The 18,975-nt window shown below is 46.2% G+C and overlaps 1 long non-coding RNA gene across 1 annotated transcript in view; it reads right to left on the bottom strand.

Moving 5' to 3' along the window:
- LOC146835371 (uncharacterized) overlaps positions 1–18,975 on the bottom strand; it is an 84,677-nt gene that overhangs the window by 5,610 nt on the left and 60,092 nt on the right. The gene's annotated exons all lie outside the window — the stretch shown is intronic.

The raw sequence follows: 18,975 nt of genomic DNA, 5'->3' as shown, positions 1-18,975 counted from the left end.
CTGGGGCCATCTAAGCAATAACCACATGCGCAGCCTTTGCCCCCACGGTGAGACAGAACCGCCGGGGTCAGCGGGACCAGAGACCGCCCGAACACGAGATACACATGCGCAGCCTTTGCCCCCACGGTGAGGCAGAACCGCCGGGGTCAGCGGGACCAGAGACCGCCCGAACACGAGATACACATGCGCAGCCTTTGCCCCCACGGTGAGGCAGAACCGCCGGGGTCAGCGGGACCAGAGACCGCCCGAACACGAGATACACATGCGCAGCCTTTGCCCCCACGGTGAGGCAGAACCGCCGGGGTCAGCGGGACCAGAGACCGCCCGAACAAGAGACACACATCCGCAGCCTTTGCCCCCACGGTGAGACAGAACCGCCGGGGTCAGCGGGACCACAGATACAAGAGACACATCTGCAGCCTTTGCCATCACAGTGAGACAGAACCGCCGGGGTCAGTGGGATAGAGACCGCCCTAACAAGAGACAGAACCGCCGGGATCAGTGGGATAGAGACCGCCCTAGCAGAGACCTATTCTATGGGAGATGGTTGACAAGATCATCGTGTGTCGAACTCGTTTTTATGAACGGGCCGAGGGTCTGGCCAGCTTCCAGGGAGGAGGAAAGGTCCCGGGGTCTGAGAGCTGAGGGTGGTATTAGGGGCAAATCCGGGCTGGGGTGGAGGGGTGATGGTTGAAGGAACCTTGTAGAAGGCTGTGGTCCAAGTGCAAAGCTTGAACAGGAGAGAGCTGGCCAGATCATCTTCAGTGAGTGGTTGAAAGGAGTGACAGGTGGAAGGTCGCAAGGGGCATGTGGTGGGTCACTGGCAGGTGTGTTGAGGGCACTCCCGGGGTGATATTCAGGGAGGGGTTGGAAGGAAGGCAGGTGCGGATGTCACAAGGGGCATGTGGTGGGTCACTGGCAGGGCGTGTTGTGGGCACTCCAGAGGTGAGCTTCAGAGAGGGGTTGGAAGGAAGGCAGGTGCGGAGGTCACAAGGGGCGTGTGGTGGGTCACTGGCAGGTGTGTTGAGGGCACTCCCAAGGTCTTCTTCAGGGAGGGGTTGGAAGGAGTGCCAGGTGGGGAGGTCACAGGGGCATGTGGTGAGTCACAGGCAGGTGTGTTGAGGGCACTCCCGAGGTGATTTACGAGGAGAGTTGGAAGGAATGCCAGGTGGGGAGTTCGCAAAGGGCATGTGATGGGTCACTGGCAGGCATGTTGAGTGCACTCCAGAGGTGAGCTTCAGAGAGGAGTTGGAAGGAGTTCCAGGTGGGGAGAACGTAAGGGGCATGTGGTGGGCCACAGGCAGGGCATGTTGTGGGCACTCCAGAGGTGAGCTTCAGAGAGGAGTTGGAAGTAGTTCCAGGTGGGGAGAACATAAGGGGCATGTGGTGGGCCACAGGCAGGGCGTGTTGTGGGCACTCCAGAGGTGAGCTTCAGAGAGGGGTTGGAAGGAAGGCAGGTGCGGAGGTCACAAGGGGCATGTGGTGGGTCACTGGCAGGTGTGTTGAGGACACTCCCAAGGTCTTCTTCAGGGAGGGGTTGGAAGGAGTGCCAGGTGGGGAGAACGTAAGGGGCATGTGGTGGGCTAAAGGCAGGGCGTGTTGTGGGCACTCCCGAGGTGATCTTCAGGGAGGGGTTGGAAGGAATGCAGGTGCGGAGGTCACAAGGGGCATGTGGTGGGTCACTGGCAGGTGTGTTGAGGACACTCCCGAGGTCTTCTTGAGAGAGGAGTTGGAAGAAGTGCCAGATAGGGAGGTCGCAAGGGGCGTGTGGTGGGTCACTGGCAGGTGTGTTGAGGGCACTCCCGAGGTCTTCTTGAGAGAGGAGTTGGAAGGAGTGCAGGTGCGGAGGTCACAAGGGGCGTGTGATGGGTCACTGGCAGGTGTGTTGAGGACACTCCTGAGGTCTAGGTTGTTGAGTAGGGCTTTAGTATTGTTGATAAAGAAACTACTGTGCTTGTCGGCTTCTCGACCGAACATGCACTGCAAGGTGCAAGGGCGTGGGGTTGTGCAGTGTGGGCTGCCCTACAAGGAACTTTACTTTTGTTCTCCAGCTCTGTTATGAGTTTGTAAAAATAGTAAAATCTGGCAGACTGGAAGGTGTATTCTTAAACTGAGGGTATGTTTGTGATTGGTGGGAGGTCCTCGGGAGCTTCAGTGGATGCCAGTGTGGAGTATGGCAGAAAGGGTGTTTGCCACAAAGCATACAGGCATTACTGAGCACCAACAGTGGCATTTGGGCCTTTCATCCCTGATGTCCTGGGGCCACCTTTCTGCTAAACCCAAAACTGAACATCAAATCCACCCTTTTAATACTCAACCCTCAGGGTATCTGGGCATGGTGTATGTTAGAGGCTTAGAAATCAGCACAATTTGAATAACGTGTAATAAATGACTGTCCAACCACAACTTGATGTTATAAATAGAAGTACTTTAATCTACTCACATCTCTACTACTCTTGCAATCATTACAGATTTAGGTTTAAATATGTAAGCTTGACTGGGAAACAGGAACTCTTTAGTTATTGGTACTGCAACAGTCCACATTCATACTGGAATCCTCAGTCGCCATGCCCACAGTGCATTCTAGCTGTTTGTGAACTGCCATGGTGCAACCTGGGACTTGTAGTCTTGTAGCAGCATTTCGCACTCGGTATGGGTGCCCACCCACAAACCCAACTCACCTTTACGAAGATTCAGTTACCCAGACACCTCCCAAGTCGAAGCAGTTTTGTGTCTAAGGGCCCCATTTAGATCTCAGTGGATGGGTTACTCCATCACAACAGTGACGGATATCTTGTCCGCCAAAATATAAGTCCCATAGATTATAATCGTTTTTTCTTTCGGTGGAAGGGCTATCCATCTGCCAAGATGTAAAGCAGGCCCCTATTCTTTTATTGGCCTGGCCTGGCCTGGTCAACACAACAGCCAGCTCGGCCACCCAATGTTCATTTGGTTCAGTGTGCGGAAGATGGGGGAATGCTGACAGTGGTTTTCTCCTGCTATCTGGAGATGGCATGGTGGTATCTTTTTTGAGTGGCCTCCAAGAATGTTCTGGTCTAACAAAAGCCACCACCAGATCTGGGCCTTGAGGTTGGAGAGTGAGGAGGTTCACAGCCGTCCAATGGGGTGATTAGACTTGGAACCTGCACCATGGTCCTCTGGCTGTGACACTGTTCAGGTAGAAGGGGGTTTGGACAACAAGGCTGTCTCTCATGGTCAGTGTGGCAGCACTTTTGTAAACATGTCACACTCAGATTATGACCACTCCACTCCACCACCACAAGACCTGAAACGGCATGGCCTGTGGGTTGAGATATGCCTTCACCTGACTACACCTGTCAGATGTCTCCGTCCAGGATGCCGGATGCAAGTACAGGCCCAAGGTCCACAGAAAGAGGCAGTCTACACAGTGGCAGGTGGGGACAGCAGCAGGCCCTCCACACTGGGCAAATGGCTCTGTCCCCAACATCCATGAAGTACTCAGCCTTTGTTCTATCCCTCCATGGACACCTCCTTTATTCTTCCGGCAGCTGGGCCATGGGTCACTCTTTCAGGCATTTGCTGGCCACAGCGAGTCCTCAAATCCCTCTTATCAGTGATTGCCGAGTGATACACCCTCCTTTCAAGCAGGTTGAAGCAGGAGGCCAGGTTCTGTTCCAACCTACAGGGGACCAAGCTGACACAATCAGCCCCAGAACTCATATCTACCCTCTCCAGTGCTATGTGAAGCCTGGACAACAGTCAATGAGAAACCCCTCCAACAATGACCTAAGATTTCTGCCCTGAATGTATCCTTGACTGACAGGTGTGAATTTTAGAGTCCCTCTCTGTTTTGGATTAAGTCTAATTTTTTGGGTTGTTGGAGGGTTTAACAAAGGTTGCTCCAGCCACACTCTTTGTTCATTCATGGAACCCTCAAGCCCACCCTAAAATACATGTAGAGTAAACATCAGTGCTTAATTTGAGCTGCTGGTTTCCGATGCTCTGCACCAGCACTTAATTGTCAACACCGGGACAAATGACAGTACGCCACATGATGGCGCTGTATATCTAATTTAGAGATGAGGACGACAACAGTTGTTTATTCGTTCAATAGACAGCAGAAATGACTAATACCTGCCGCCCAAGCCATTCTTATAGCATTGGGGGCCTGGAATAGACTGAATTGTCAAACTTGTAGCAGTGTGATATTTAGTAGCTGTGTCAGTACGGGAAACAGTCGGAAAACCGCGGCCTCAGCCACGCGTGTTCCAACATCGCAAGCGTAACCAAGCTTGCCTTAACCACGCATATGCGTGGTTAAGGCATATGTGTCGTCTAGTTGCTGGCTGCAGCTCGGCAGAAGAGCAGGAAGAGGAAAGATCGGGACAGGGTGGTGAGGTACGTGGGGTTACTAGGGGGCGGGGTTTTTAGGGGACAGGGTGCAGGGTAGTTTGTTTGGGTGGGGGTAGTTTTGAGGGTGGGAGTGTCAGGGTAGGTTTCAGGGCTGGGGGGACGGGAGTTTTAGGGGAGGAGACCGGAAAAGGGAAGTTCACAGGTTAAGGGGACAGTGGGCTCGGGTGGGGTTTGGGTGGGGGCAGATTTTAGGGGATGGGGGCTGGTTTTAGGGCTCAGCGAGGGGGGCTGGGGTCAGAGTAGTTTTTGGGGTGCTGAGTTTTGGGGCTCAGGGCAGTGGACAGGAAAAAGGCAGTTTTCAGGTTGAGGGGGCAGTTGGGCAGGGTGGAAGTGGGGGTAGGTTTTAGTTCTTAGGGAGGGGGCTGTGGTCAGAGTCGTTTTTAGGGGCTGGGGGGTCGAGTATTAAGGTTCAGGGTAGGGGGTCAGGAAAGTTTATAGGGCTGGGATGTGCAGAATAGACCACAGCAGGGCTGAATTTTAGGGCTCAGGGCAGAGGGGCAGGCGTGTGATCTTTATCACACATGTCCCTTTACCAATCATGTATTTACCATGGAATTGCGTGGGGTAGGCATGCGTGGTAAAGACTCGGTTGAGGTTAAGACCGCGTGGTTCAGGCATGCGTTGTTGAGGCCTGCGTTGTCCCATGATACAACCATCAGTACTGTCATTGGCAGCTCTGGCAGGGGCCATAAGTGTCGCAAGCTGCAGTTGCCTCCTGACAAGGGCCCTGGAACTTAAGCACTGATAAACATGCTTTCTCCATCTATGTCTCACACGGATGAGGCCAAGCACCCTCTCGGTATCTTTCCTGTGAAGGTAAAAGACAAAAGGGCCCATCTCTTGTAATGCCAACATATGCTCCATCACTGCCTGTCCCTCTCAGCCCTGTGAGAGGAAAGTGGCCACTCGTTTAAAGAGGTGCATGTTGTGTGCCCCTTCTGACCTCAGGTCTAGGCTCTGTAGTCTCAAACCAGTGCACATGTGATTGTTGTGTAAACAGAGGCAAAATTCCAAAACCGTCAGGGAAATGTCATGACTTTCATTTATGAAACAATAAATCCCAAGACCCAAAGGTTTGCTCAGAAGACAGTGGCAGGTGCTGTTGAAGGCCGAGGAGCAGAATACCAAGGGTGGTTTGTCTTGAATCCACCTGTTCTCTCAGCCAACGCCGGCGCACAATTTGCAGCCGATCACCAATGCAGGCACCCCTGCACAGTGGTGCAAATGTGTCTTTATTGGTGGCACGATTGTTTTTGTGCAGGAAGGGGCACCTTTCTGCACAAGAACAATGGTAATAGGAGTTTTCCTTGTTCTCTGTTGGCTGCAGAATACTCTGCTCGTTAACCCTGTCTAGGGGGGTGGAAGTTTTTGGTGATGCCCCAGGTTTACGTGATGTTGTAAATCTGGGGGAGTGTCAAAGTCCATGGGTGTTGAGTAGGAACACCCACAGTAGCGCCCATGTAACCCCTCCTTGACGCTGAGTAAGACACTTCAAAGCCAAGCAGAATGGCTTTGTGTTGCCTCATAGATATGATTGAGAGGCCTGCACTATCGGAGCATCATAAAAAGTAATGCTCCGGCAGCGCAGGCCTCTTGTAAATAACCCCCCAGTGTGTCTGGCAGTATGTAGCTGCTGAGAAGACTAAGGACCATCCTGTTTGGGTGATGTGCTTGACAGAAGGCATATCTCACAGACTGAATCAAGAGGGGCTTTGAGAGTGTTAAGGAAGGAGGAAACATCATTGGCTGTGCTGTGATTTAGGGAAAGCAAACTATGTTGAGGAGCATCGACGTAAACGTACTTGAAGGATGTGGGTGGAATGGAAGAGAGTTTGAATTGTTCCTGGAGCAGCACTCGGGAAATGCCAGAGTAAGGGTAAAGCACAGACATATATCCAGATGAAAGGGAGGGGTGGTGGGCAGGTGAGAGAGGCAGAGGCTGAGAAGATCAGATCATGGCTGTTTCCAAAGAGTATTGAGGGCCTGGGATGCCCTGTGGAAACATGTAATATTTTACTTAGCATGAGCTACAGCCATTTTGGCTGTGGTGTCAATTTAGTTTCCTTCGTAATTCTTTCGTCCTCTGCTGTTCGACTTTTCACTCTGCTTGTGTCATCTATATTACTTGACCTCTTTTGACATGGCTAAGCAATGTACGTGCTGGGGGGGTTTGTAGCTGCCGGTGCATCTGGTCTTAGATGTTATCTGTTGACTGTTTACTGCTGCCATAAGCATTCATGCTCAAGAGGGTGACCCTGCACCAGTGTGCTCACTTTTGGGTACATTTCCACAGTTGGTGCCAGACACGTGGGTCCCCATCGGAGATGCGGCCGTCCGAAGGAGTGGTCTCGACGGAGGATCGAAATATTACTGAGGATGCGTACTGGATGAGGAAACCTTTGTCTTTGCAGGCCGATGTGACTTTTCCGGTTTTCCTGATTTGACCCTCCGGGTGGTGGCCGGTCTCGACTGGGGCTTTCTTTGGCGTATTTTGCAGTGACCTTTAGGTCGACCAGAGATCGGCAGGTGGGAGTTGGAGACTTCTGTTTGGTAAGGTCGCTGAAGTGGCACTCTTGATTTGCTTGGTTTGGTTTTTGGTTTAGTTTTTGTATTCATTCTTTGCAACGACTGAAGGCAGGTAATGTGGAGATTTTTCTCCTTTTGGAATATTTGTTTGGAGTAGTAATATTTTACATATACTTGTAAAAACATGCCTGTTCTCAGCACACTTCGTAAGTGGTGTTGCTGCTCTTGTGATACCAAGAAAGCTTTGGAACAAAGTCAGCCGGCTCCCCTGGAAGGGACCCCAAATAGCGAGATGTATATCAAATATGGCATTTCTCCCATAATGTATGGTTCATTGTGGAACAAATACACAAAGAAAGAGTCTGATTTACAATGGCCAGTGAATAGGTCATTCGATTCTAAAAAGGTTCAATATGTAGAACAGTGTTTATTTAAAAGAAAAAGTTGACAGGATAGGTTTGATTGTGTACGTATGAGGGATAAAGAAGTGCGAGAGAGAGCAAAGAGAGCGGAAGCTATAGCAGAGAAAGAGCAGCGGAAAACGATATATCAAAAAGTGGTGGAATTAAAAGACAAAGGAACGAATAGAAAAGGAAGATAGAGAACGTTGATTAGCGGTAAATGGACAGTACCCTATTAGACACCCTATCTATCTACTTCTTAATATGCCCCAGGATGATTGCATCCTATTAGAATGACCCCCACCCCCGTATAAATTCCCCGCTCCAAGTGCCCCTGAGGGAGGTGCTTCTGAAGAGGAAATCGCCTCGTCAGATGATAAGGAAAAAGATCAGCGATCCATGTGACAGACTCCCTCTACTCTGTCTAGCGCAGATAAAGATAAATTGAAGGGCAGTGCTAGAGAGGAATCTCTTCCGAAGACTACTGCGACGATCCTCACAACTACAGTTCGGGCTTGGGAAAATGCAAAACAGTTATATTTTTTAGAAAAGTTCTGTTGGGAGATATTATATAATTGGCAACATATCTCTGACGAATCAGGCCAACATGATTTGAAGACAGATTAAAGGCAGTTAAGAGATGGGACTTACCCTTCCAAAAATATATCTGACACAATTAGACGAGCGGTTAATTTACGGCATGATACATTACAAATGCAAAAGGAAAAAGAATTAGCTAAAAAGTAGCAAGCAGGTGTTGAGACAACAGAATCTCAGACAGAGAAGACGGATATTCCGGTGGATGCGAATGATCCCAGCAGTAGTGAGTCTGCTATGAGACCAATGCGTGAACCTGCACCCCTGTATGTTCCCCCGAAGGGTGCGGGAACAAATGATGATAAGTCTTCCAATGATGCAGAGGGATATTTTATATATATTTGGGTTTATACTCCTTGGAGCAGAGCAGATGTTATGGCTCTTAAAGCTGCTTTGCCCGACCCCCGGAAAAATCCCGCCACCTTCTATGAGGAGGTGGAAGGAGCCATTAGCTCCTGCACTATGACCTTGCCAGATATTGATATGTTCTTTGGGCTTATTTTGCCCCCTGATATGTGGAGAACAATACATAAAATAAATGATAATGTGGCATATGGTGATACCTGGGAACATTTAGAAGAAATAGATGTGGAAAGGGAGCCTGCGCAGAAACCTCAGAAGGAGATATTAGATCTTCCTAAAGCTATTGTGACTAAGTTAAAGACTCTCATACCCCCTAAGAAAATAGATTGGACTACGTTAGCATTCTGTAAACAGAAAAAGGATGAGTTAGTTTCTGATTTCTTTTCAAGATTTGAGGAGACATTCCATGATTTTAGCGGCCAGTCATTGGCCGATGATACGGGTAAGCATTTGTTTGTCGACAAATTTGTAGCTAATATGTTACCGGAAATAGCTAGTCACTTAGAGGCTAGTGAGAGGTCTTGGACCACATCTTTCCCAGTTTCCCTTTTGACCATGGCCCAATATTATGAGCGACAGGAACAGGAAGCAAAAGGCAGGGAGGATAAGAAGGTTAAAGAATTAAAGACAAAAGTTATGTTGGCCCAAGTATATGGTCCACCATTTAGGGGAAGTGGAAGAGGCGGACGTGCAATGTATACACCCGGAGTGCTCCCTCTCACTCAAGCAAATTTGTCCCCTGATCTGTGTGCTTATTGTAAAGAGACTGGGCATTGGCGTTCTGAGTGCCCTCTTTTGCGAGGTCAACAGTACCAGCGAGGAAGGGTAAGTATGAGAGGACGCCCAGGGAATTCAGGAAACGGGAGGTACAGGAGCTCGTCCCAGGTTTGAGGCAGTTGAACAAGGACCAAATTACTCTAATACTTTTGATAGACTAAATCAATACCAAATGTCTGATTATTCTGCTGATGCACTTGCAGATTCCGATTACGCATAGGGATGCCTAGGATAGGGTAAGGGACCATTTGAGGTGCCAGTAGATCAAACGGGTCCTTATGTTGACGCAAATGTCTTGGGATCTACTGATCGGTTTCTGTTTGAAACAGGGGCTACCTGTAGTGCTCTAAGAAATTGGTTCCTAGGGCTCCCCTGTCAGGCACAATGATAACATCGATAGGATTCGATGGAAGACCTACACCTAGCCTGCTTTCTCAGCCACCTGAATTTGGACTTGACAAATTCACTACAGCATGTCCATTTTTGCTTTCCCCTTACACGCCGGACAACATTGTGGGTATCGATATGCTTAAATATTTGTGTTCTACAATACGTTGTTCTCCGGAATGTGTGCGTGTTATTTTAAATGACAATTATCCAATGGTTGAGAGATCCTGTCTTATCAATGAGGATGCCGCTCTGGTGTCCCTACCTTGTACTTTGTGGGCTAGATCAGATACTGATGTGGATCAAATGGTAATTCCACCTGTGCACATCCAAGTAAAGGAAGGTGTTTCATTGCCTCGTCTGCCCCAATACAAAATATCCCGAGAGGGTTAAGAAGCACCAGCAGGTATTGTTCAGGATTTGATTAAAGTGGGGGTAGTGGAAGAAGTCCCCTACAGTATTTATTTTATTTTTATTTAAAAGGTTTTATATAGTGCTGGCTGGACCCATGGGTATCAGAGCGCTTTACATGGGTATTAATTGCAAATAAGGCAAAATATTACAATGAGGTAGTATAAAAGAAACCAAAACAAACAGTAGGAAGGCAGCATAAATATTGCAATAGTCGTATCCTTCCTATTTTGAAAAAAGACACTGACACTAAAATTTACAGATTCATTATTGATTTGCGAGAGGTTAATAAAATTGTAGTGCCCCAATATCCAGTAGTCTCTGATAACACAACCCTTCTCACTATAGTCCCTCCCACTGCCACTACATTTTTGGTGATCGACTTAAAGAACACATTTTTCTCAGTACCCATTCACCCAGACAGCCGTTATCTTTTCAGGTTTACGTTGAAAAATAGATCAGTCCGGTTCTGTAGAGCTCCACAGGGCTATACAGAGAGTCCTAGCATTTACAGTCCAGCATTAAAAAGACAAATTGATTCCTTTCCTGTACCAAAAGGGGTGTCAATGACATCTTGTTAGCTGCAGATATCCCTGAGCAGTGTGAAGAAGAAACACTGTTATTGTTATCATTTCTTGCATCACATAATCATAAAGTCTCTAGAAAGAAATTGCAATTTTGTAGACAGCAGGTTACCTATTTAGGTCACCTCCTGTCTAAGGAGGGAGGTGCACTCACACCAGATTGCATTCAGACCATTTTAGATACTCCTGTGCCCCGTACTCAGAAGCCTAACTTCTTTTTGTAGGCAGTGGATCCCCAGTTTTCGCACATTATTAAACCTTTGTTGGCCCTTTTGACTAAAGACACTCCGACGCCCGTCCCATGGACTACTGAATGTCAGAATGCCTTCCATTAGTTACGCCAAGCTCTTTGTTCTCCACCAGTATTAGGAACTCCAGACTACACTAAGACTTTCATATTTTATGTACACGAGAGGAAAGGTTGTGCCCTCTTGGCTTTAACACAGACACACGGCGATAAAAAACGTCCTTGTGCATATTTCTCAGCTGTCCTTGACCCAGTCGCCCGCACGCTGCCTGGATGTTTCTGAGCAGTGGCAGCAACCGCTGTATCTATACATCAGAGTGAAGGAATAGTTTTGTCACCAAACTGCTTGTGTTAGTACCCCATTCAGTTGATGCTTTGCTAAATCAAACGAAAAAACAGCATTTGACTATTGCTCGCTTGACAGGCTATGAATTGACACTTTTGGCCCCTCATATCACATTGAAACGATGTTTGACATAAACCCTGTTACACTACTACCATTTCCAGCTACTCAGCCTCAGTCACAAGAGTTACATGATTGTATATTCCTCACTGAAGAGCAAATATAGGGTCGTGATGACCTACAAGATACACCTCTCTCTAGTGTTGATGGGGAGTTATGGGTTGATGGCTCATGTCTGAAAGTACCCAATGTCACTACATCTGCTGCCTATGCTATTACGACACTTCAGACAGTATTTGAGAAAGCTCGCATCCCACAGAAGTCGGCCCAAGCGGCTGAACTGATTGCACTGACGAGAGCATGTGAACCTAGTACAGACTTACTTGTCAACATTTTCACCGACAGCCAGTATGCATTCGGGGGGGCACACCATTTTGGCTGCTTGTGGAAAGAAATGGGTTTCTCTCACCTCACATGAGGCACAGATAGTGCATGGGGAATTAGTGCATAATCTTCTTACTGCCCTAACTATCCCAAGAAAGTGACAATTGTTAAGTGTAGTGCACACACGAAAGTGACTGATAACATAGGAGCAGCTAATGCCTTTGTGGATCACACAGCCCATGAGACCGCAATGCAGCGAAGCACCACATTTATGTATGTGGTTAAGTCACAAGCTGAACGTTGGCATGATGCCAGGCAGGAAGGGCTGGATATGCAACAATCTGCCTCTGCTGATGAACTAGATCAATGGTCTGAGGAGGGAACACTGGATGATGAGGGCTGTTGGAGGAATAAAGATAAGACCAAATGGAAGATACCCACAGCATACTTATACCCCTTGATTCTCATGGCACATGGGCCGGCACATGTTGGTGCATCCTCAATGGCAAAACAACTTATGCAAGTTTGGATTCATCCTGATATTGCCGGCACTGCTAAAAAGATAGTCCAGTCTTGTCTGGTCTGTCTCCAGTATAACCCTGGAAAGGGAACGCAAACTCCAACAGGAGGGTTTGCAACACCAACTGCACCTTTTGAGGTCCTGCAAATGGATTACATTCAGTTTGAGCACTGTAATAATCTAAAATATGTCCTAGTAGTGGTTTGTGCCTTCAGTAAATGGGTGGAGGCGTATGCTACGAAGGATAATACAGCTCTCACTACAGCAAAAGTTGTCCTAAAGGAGTTATTTCCTCGATTTGGCGTTTGTCGGGTCCTTTGGAGTGACAACGGACCTCATTTCATTGGGCAAGTTGTAAAATATGTCATGAAAGGGTTGGGGATTAAGGAGAAATTTCATGCCGCTTTTCACCTACAGTCAGCAGGCCTGGTGGAGCATTATAACTCGACCCTGAAATTGAAATTGGCTAAAATACAGGCTTCCACGTCTTTGAAATGGCCTGATGCACTGCCCTTAGCCTTGCTTTCTATGAGATCGATACGACATACACGATCTGGCCTTACGCCACATGAGATCATCTTTGAGAGGCCCATGAATATTTGGGGGGTCCCTAAGCCTCGACCCTATACATGATGTTCCCCAAGTATTGATGAGTGTCCCAGTTAACTGACAGCTTGTCTTCTATTTATCAGCAGGTGCGGGAAACTCTTCCAGACAGGTCGCAGGGTGATGGACACAGTTTGCGTCCTGGTGACTTCTATCTGACAAACATCTTCCAGCGGACGAACAGCTTGGAACCTCGCTGGCGTGGCCCAGAGCTGGTCCTCCTTGCTACCAGAACTGTAGTGTGAGTGACCAACAGGAAGAACTGGGTCCATGCCAGCCATTGCCGAAAAGTTCCGTTCGCCTTGGTGGAACCTACTGCGCTGAAAGATCACTGCAACATCCTTGTCACCGAGAGAGGACGAGCTGCGTCACCTGAAGGGCCTGAGGAAGTCTTCCTGGACTACACGATCCCCGGTGCATCTAGATATCTGTTTCGATCCTGGAAGAAAGACACTTCATCGCAGAAAGAGACTGTTTGAGCCACTGTCCTGGGAGCTTAAAGACTGACTACAAAGGAAGGTAGTCTTTTAGTGACTACTCGTCTCAACGTTAGTGAAGAAATCAACGCCCACCCAGGACCTTAGGGCATCATCTGCGTTGTTGTTTGCCAACGAGATGAACATGCCCGAGGAGAAGAAATCGAATGCTGCAAAAGTCTGTAGCAAATGCACAGGGTTCATCACTGGACTAACTCTGACTGCTGTCATCATTGCTGTGATGATGTGGGTTGTGGAGGAAGCAACTCCGTCTCGAAACTTACTGTCTGCTACTACTCCTGTCCCCACAGAACATTATTACCTCACTCTCCCTTATCATGAAAAGAAGCACCGAATGACATATCTCAATAACACTTTCATACAAATGTTGCATCATACTTATAATGCTACGAACACTACCAACTGCTGGGTATGTGGAATGATGGAAGCCCATCAGAAACAGGGAGGAACGCCTTTCATTCCCTTGCCATTCTCGCATAATGGCTCCTGTAGAGCCTGGGTCACACTGTTGTGGGCCTCTGAAATTAGTAATATTACTCTAGCTGATGTAGAAGGACTTAATGCACGATTAAACAAGGTTTGTTACCCCAATGAGGACGGGGACCCACAAGCCAAAGCAACTGTATGGGAAATGGAGGAGTATCGCAAAGGAGATTCCTCCACAAGCTGTTTTCCCCAACACTCGAACGGCCAAGGGTAACGGGCCTCCTGTTATCGCTGTTACTAGAACCCGAGCAAATCTTTGTGTGAGCAGTTTTGGCAGTATCCCAGTGGGAAAAAGTGACTGTACTACAGTATTGAATATTACTGGAACGAACAATAGCAGTTTTCTATCCTCGCATAACACTTATTTCATTTGTGGAAGTAAAGGTTACTATCATCTACCAATTGGATGGTCTAGAATATGCTATGTGTCCTTCTTGCTTCTTCCTGTATTCTTAGTAACTGCATCTTATCATAAAGATCAAAAATTGTTTAATGACATTTCCTTGAACCGATTCAAAAGAACTATAAATAATGATGAAGTGGATCAAACTGACACTGCATTACAGTAATATGTTGACTTTAATTTGGGACTCTTTTTCTTTGTTGGTGCAGCTTTAAATTGCAGGAAAATAAGACGCTTAACCCGTGTAGTAGAGGCTGTGACTAATCAGACAGCAATGGCGCTTGGAAATATTACAGAAGAACTCCAAATTATGAGAATTGTAACTTTGCAAAATAGAATGGTTTTAGATGTTATTCTGGCTGATCGAGGTGGAGCATGCCGTATCATCGTATCCAGCTGTTGTGTCTTCATACCGGACGATTCACCTTCTGTTTATGATGCCATTTCCAAAATGCATAAAATAGCCACTGAGATACATCAAGACTCAGGAACATGGACTTGGACTGGATGGTTCTGGAGCATATTTTCTGTATGGGGTCTGAAAGTATTGTCGGCCTTATTCATAATTATTGCAATTCTCTTCTCTTGTTGTTTAAGTATTCAATGTGGGCCAATGCTCTGTTTCCTCTGTATTTCAACTTGTACTACTTGTGTACCATCTAAAACGAATGTCCGAAATGTAATTGCCCATTTAGCAATGGAACGAGAAATTTGTGAAATGATGTCAATTGATATTCATGATGTATATTATACCCCTTTGAAGGGATAAGAAAATATCTTAGCTTATGCTAAAAGGGTCGTCTGTGGAAACGTGTAATATTTTACTTAGCATAAACTACAGCCATTTTGGCTGTGGTGTCCATTTTGTTTCCTCCGTAATTTTTTCGTCCTCTGCTGTTCGCCTTTTCACTCTGCTTGTGTCATCTATTTTAGTTGACCCCTTTTGACATGGCTAAGCAATGTATGTTCTGGGGGGGTTTGTAGCTGCCGGTGCACCTGGTCTTAGATGTTATCTGTTGACTGTTTACTGTTGCCATAAGCATTCCTGCTCCCCCTCCCTATTTGCTGACCAAGTGGTTATTCGTCTGCCCTTGTTTGCTGATAGCTATTTCTAAACGTGTTCCTTCCATTTCTGTCCACATGCTTACATTGCAGAAAAAGAGTATATAAAGATGATGGTTTGTGAGTTCAGTGTACTACCTCCTGCAGCACTTGAGAGTGTTGTGTGGACATGGTCCCACTCATGAGTGATTAATAAAATTGATTTATTTTACTTCAACTCCAGTGCCGATCTCTATTTTGTTGGTCTTTGGACCCGTGGACGAGAAGGTGACTCTGCACCAGTGTGCTCAATTTAGGGTACATTTCCACAGCCCAGGTAGAGGCTGAACCAGACCGAGAGGTTGAAGAAGAGATCTCTCATGGCTGTCTTGTTCTGAGTGTCTGGGAGATTGAAGGTACCAAGGTTGTGTTATCAGTGGATAAGGGACAAAGTCTGAGAAGTCTTGTGAAAGCTGTAGGTAATCAACAATCAATCGCAATGGCAGATCATCTGTATTAAGGTCTATTTTCTGTGTGTAATTTGTCCTCATTTTCATACTTTTGTGATTCTCTTCGAGACAACTCATTTGTTTTCCTCTTTTGTTTATCAAGACATCTATTCAATGTGGATTTAATGTGGATTCCACGAATCTCCGGATTCTCAGATTGATCATCAGATCTCCTTATGCTCATGGTGAGATTGCATACTGAGAGACAATGGTGTGACCAGCAGTTGTGTGTAGAGTGGGGGTAGGGAGAGAATAGGATTTGGACGCCGGGGATGTTAATTGCACTTTCCATGGATCTAAACCCCTGTTTGAGCAAAAGAACAACGGATTGGAGTGCTACTCCGAGCTATTGTCAATGGTTTGACTTATTGCAAGCAGCCTCCCATCATATTTGTGTGTTTCATTTAGCTTAAACCAGCCTGAAAGGGGTTACATTTGTGCAGCAAGGTAAAATCACACTGAAGAGATCTGCTGATGAGTAGGAGAGTTGTTTGCCTGTGTAAAGTAAACAACAGAGATGGGTGGAATGCTTGAATTAATCTCAGCCACGGGGCCGCATCTCAGTCCATCATTATTTTGCTCAGCATGCCATCTCAGATTATACCCAGCTATATGCAAATCCGCCTTGATCCTGCTCCAATAAGAACAGTCCATTCTGTACTGCCAAGCCAGGCCCTCTCCAAACCAGAACTCAAACAGCCCAAGACCGATTTCACCCTGATTGGGGCTCATCAGTTGGGTGCAGCTGAGTTCCAGTGGCACAGTTTAGTTTGTTTTTAGTATGGGGCTGGGGGAGAGTCACACGGGTGAAAGAGAGAGCAACATGGAGCATGGCTGAGGGGAGAAAAAAGTACAAAAGGAGGACAGCTGGAAATCACAGGCCCTCTTGTGGAGTGTTTAACAAAATGAAAAGAGCAGTACCTCAAAAGTGAGCGGAAGGATACAAGGAACATGGCCATGCTCCTGGGGCAGGCCAAACACAAGAATAAGAAGTAAAGCCTACACAAGCTAACGAATAAGAAGCAAGCAAATGAGACTGAAAACAAACTTAACCAATGAATGGGCTCTAAGGCCACTCATGGTGGGCTGGGCCCAGCACCTGGCTTATGGCAAGGCCCCATGGCCAACCCCCATTGTGCACGGCAGAGTGCAGAAGGACTGACCGCCTGCGGGGTTGGCCACATGGAACTGTTGGATGAGGTATAGGACATAAATTCCCCAAAAGTCACTGAAAAAAACAAAGTATAAAGTGAAGGTATGGTTAGCTTTGGGTATAGCACCTCAATGTATGCTTTAAAAAAGTCAGAAATTCACTTAAATAAACACTGTTACAGTGCTGTTATGTTTATGAATTGAAAGCGAAAAACCACTAAAATATTGTGGGGTATGGTTGGGAGACCACAATCTATAAGTCGCACAACAGCCACACAAATATAACACACACCAAATGCTGTAGTTATGATCCCACAACGTCTATACTAATAAATAACACCTAAAAGCAAAACACATCCTCAAACCAATAAACAATGCTATGTTCATAGTTGTCTCTTACATACTGGTTAGGTTAATGTGTTATGTGATCTCACCTGTAAGATTATTTGGAACATTTTTAACTGCATCTGTTCCATTACGGGTAACACCATGCGCGATGCATCTGGGACATCATGTACAAAGATGCCATTGAAGGAATCGTAAAATGCAATAAATAACGATTCGCAATTTGCGATTGCTTAAATGGAATGCACATAATGGATTTGTTTGAAGTGGTTGCAATTTCCGCACCGACTTCTAACAAATCCATTGATGTTAATAGGTTGGTTCTCAAAATACTGATTTGTAGAGGGTCACAATTCGACATACCTCATTAATATGTATGAGGTAGGCAGTACATTGCGACCCACTACGATTAGCTAAATTCACAGACATGGTAGTCTGCTGGGTCAGCAAACCACCATATCTGTGACTGCTTTTAAATAAAGAAATCCTTCATTTGAAAATAAAAAATTGATTGGGAGCCTTACTGACTGTAAAATGGTTTTGTACATGAGGGCCTAGGTTTGCTAGTTATGGCTTTCATGGCTGGTGTGCAAGTTACGAAGGGTGATCCTGGTGATAACTTGTGAATTTCAGTGGTTTTTAGCATTGGAACCATATCTGCTCTTTAACTATGTTTTTTAAGTGAAAAAATATATGTGTGTGTGTGTGTGTGTAGATAGACAGACAGACAGACAGACAGACAGACAGACAGACAGACAGACAGACAGATAGACAGACAGACAGACAGACAGATAGATAGATAGATATGGCTTTGGTCAGCCCTCTTCATCCATTGGTCTATTCAACTGTTATTCATAGTTTTTACCATTCACCCGACAGATAAGGTGTCAATTGGGCTGCGCAACTTCCGCCATTCACTCTCTTAAACTATGAGCGATGGCCTTTGCATGATCATATGGGCACATCCACCTAAAAAAGTAGCACATTTCAGTGCCAAGACTGGTAGGCCATTATTTTACTTTTAAATTCTGTCACTTTATTTTTTTCCTTTTATAATACTTTTTTCCCCATTTTTTTATGTGAATAATATTTTCGTTTTCTCTTTGTTTACTATTTTTCCTTATTAATGCTTTTCCCCCCATTTTTTTAAAATGGGAATCATATTTTCCTTTTCTCTTGTTTTTAGTTTTCTGGCATATGCTTGCAGTAAAAAAAGAAATTAAAAATGAAATCCTGTGCACTGGCTTGCAATGGTCAGACCAGTTGGGTTTTGGTCCAACGTGGGTTTAATACTCAGGTTTTCCACTCTTGCCAAAGTTCCCTTGTCACCAGTGTTTCACTGATGTCTTTATTGTGAAGAATCCTCGTTTCAGGGAGGTAACATGGGGTCTGAGCAGAGACAGTCTTTAGGGCTGATCGATAAATAGACTGATTCCGCTGAGAGGGCTGCACAGACCACAGACTGGGCCACAGATGCTTCAAACCAAAGAAGTTTCCAGATCTGTAGATTGCTTTTGTTTTAGCTCTATGCAGAGTATAAGAAAGACAAATCCCTTTTTCCAAGGATGGGAATTTTCTAGAGGTTGCAGTGTGCCCGCTTCCTCCCAGAACACATGTTGCATCATTAAAGAATAAAGCAGAAATCCCTACTGCCAAGTTCTGTATTATTCATCTACACATTTAAAGACCAGCTCACGAGCTCAAACTGAAACTGTGTGACATGGTATAAAAACATGATTCTTACCACATGAGAGCCACTCGGGAAACATCTTTAGACTGATCTCCAGTGAATAAAAGCTCCCCTGCTAATGATGTTCTTCTAAGAACTTTTTCACAGCCTCAGAACAGATTCTCCGGTCAAGCTCCATGCCATGCTGCTCCACAACCAGGTGCGGCTGGCAACACTAAACATTGATGGGGCACGGCGCCATGCCGAAAGAC

The sequence above is a fragment of the Triturus cristatus genome, chromosome 4_2 (assembly GCF_964204655.1).
Source record: "Triturus cristatus chromosome 4_2, aTriCri1.1, whole genome shotgun sequence".
In the NCBI taxonomy this organism is placed as follows: Eukaryota; Metazoa; Chordata; class Amphibia; order Caudata; family Salamandridae; genus Triturus; species Triturus cristatus.
The sequence above is the reverse complement of the archived record's forward strand: the minus strand, read 5'-3'. Positions and strand labels throughout refer to the sequence as shown.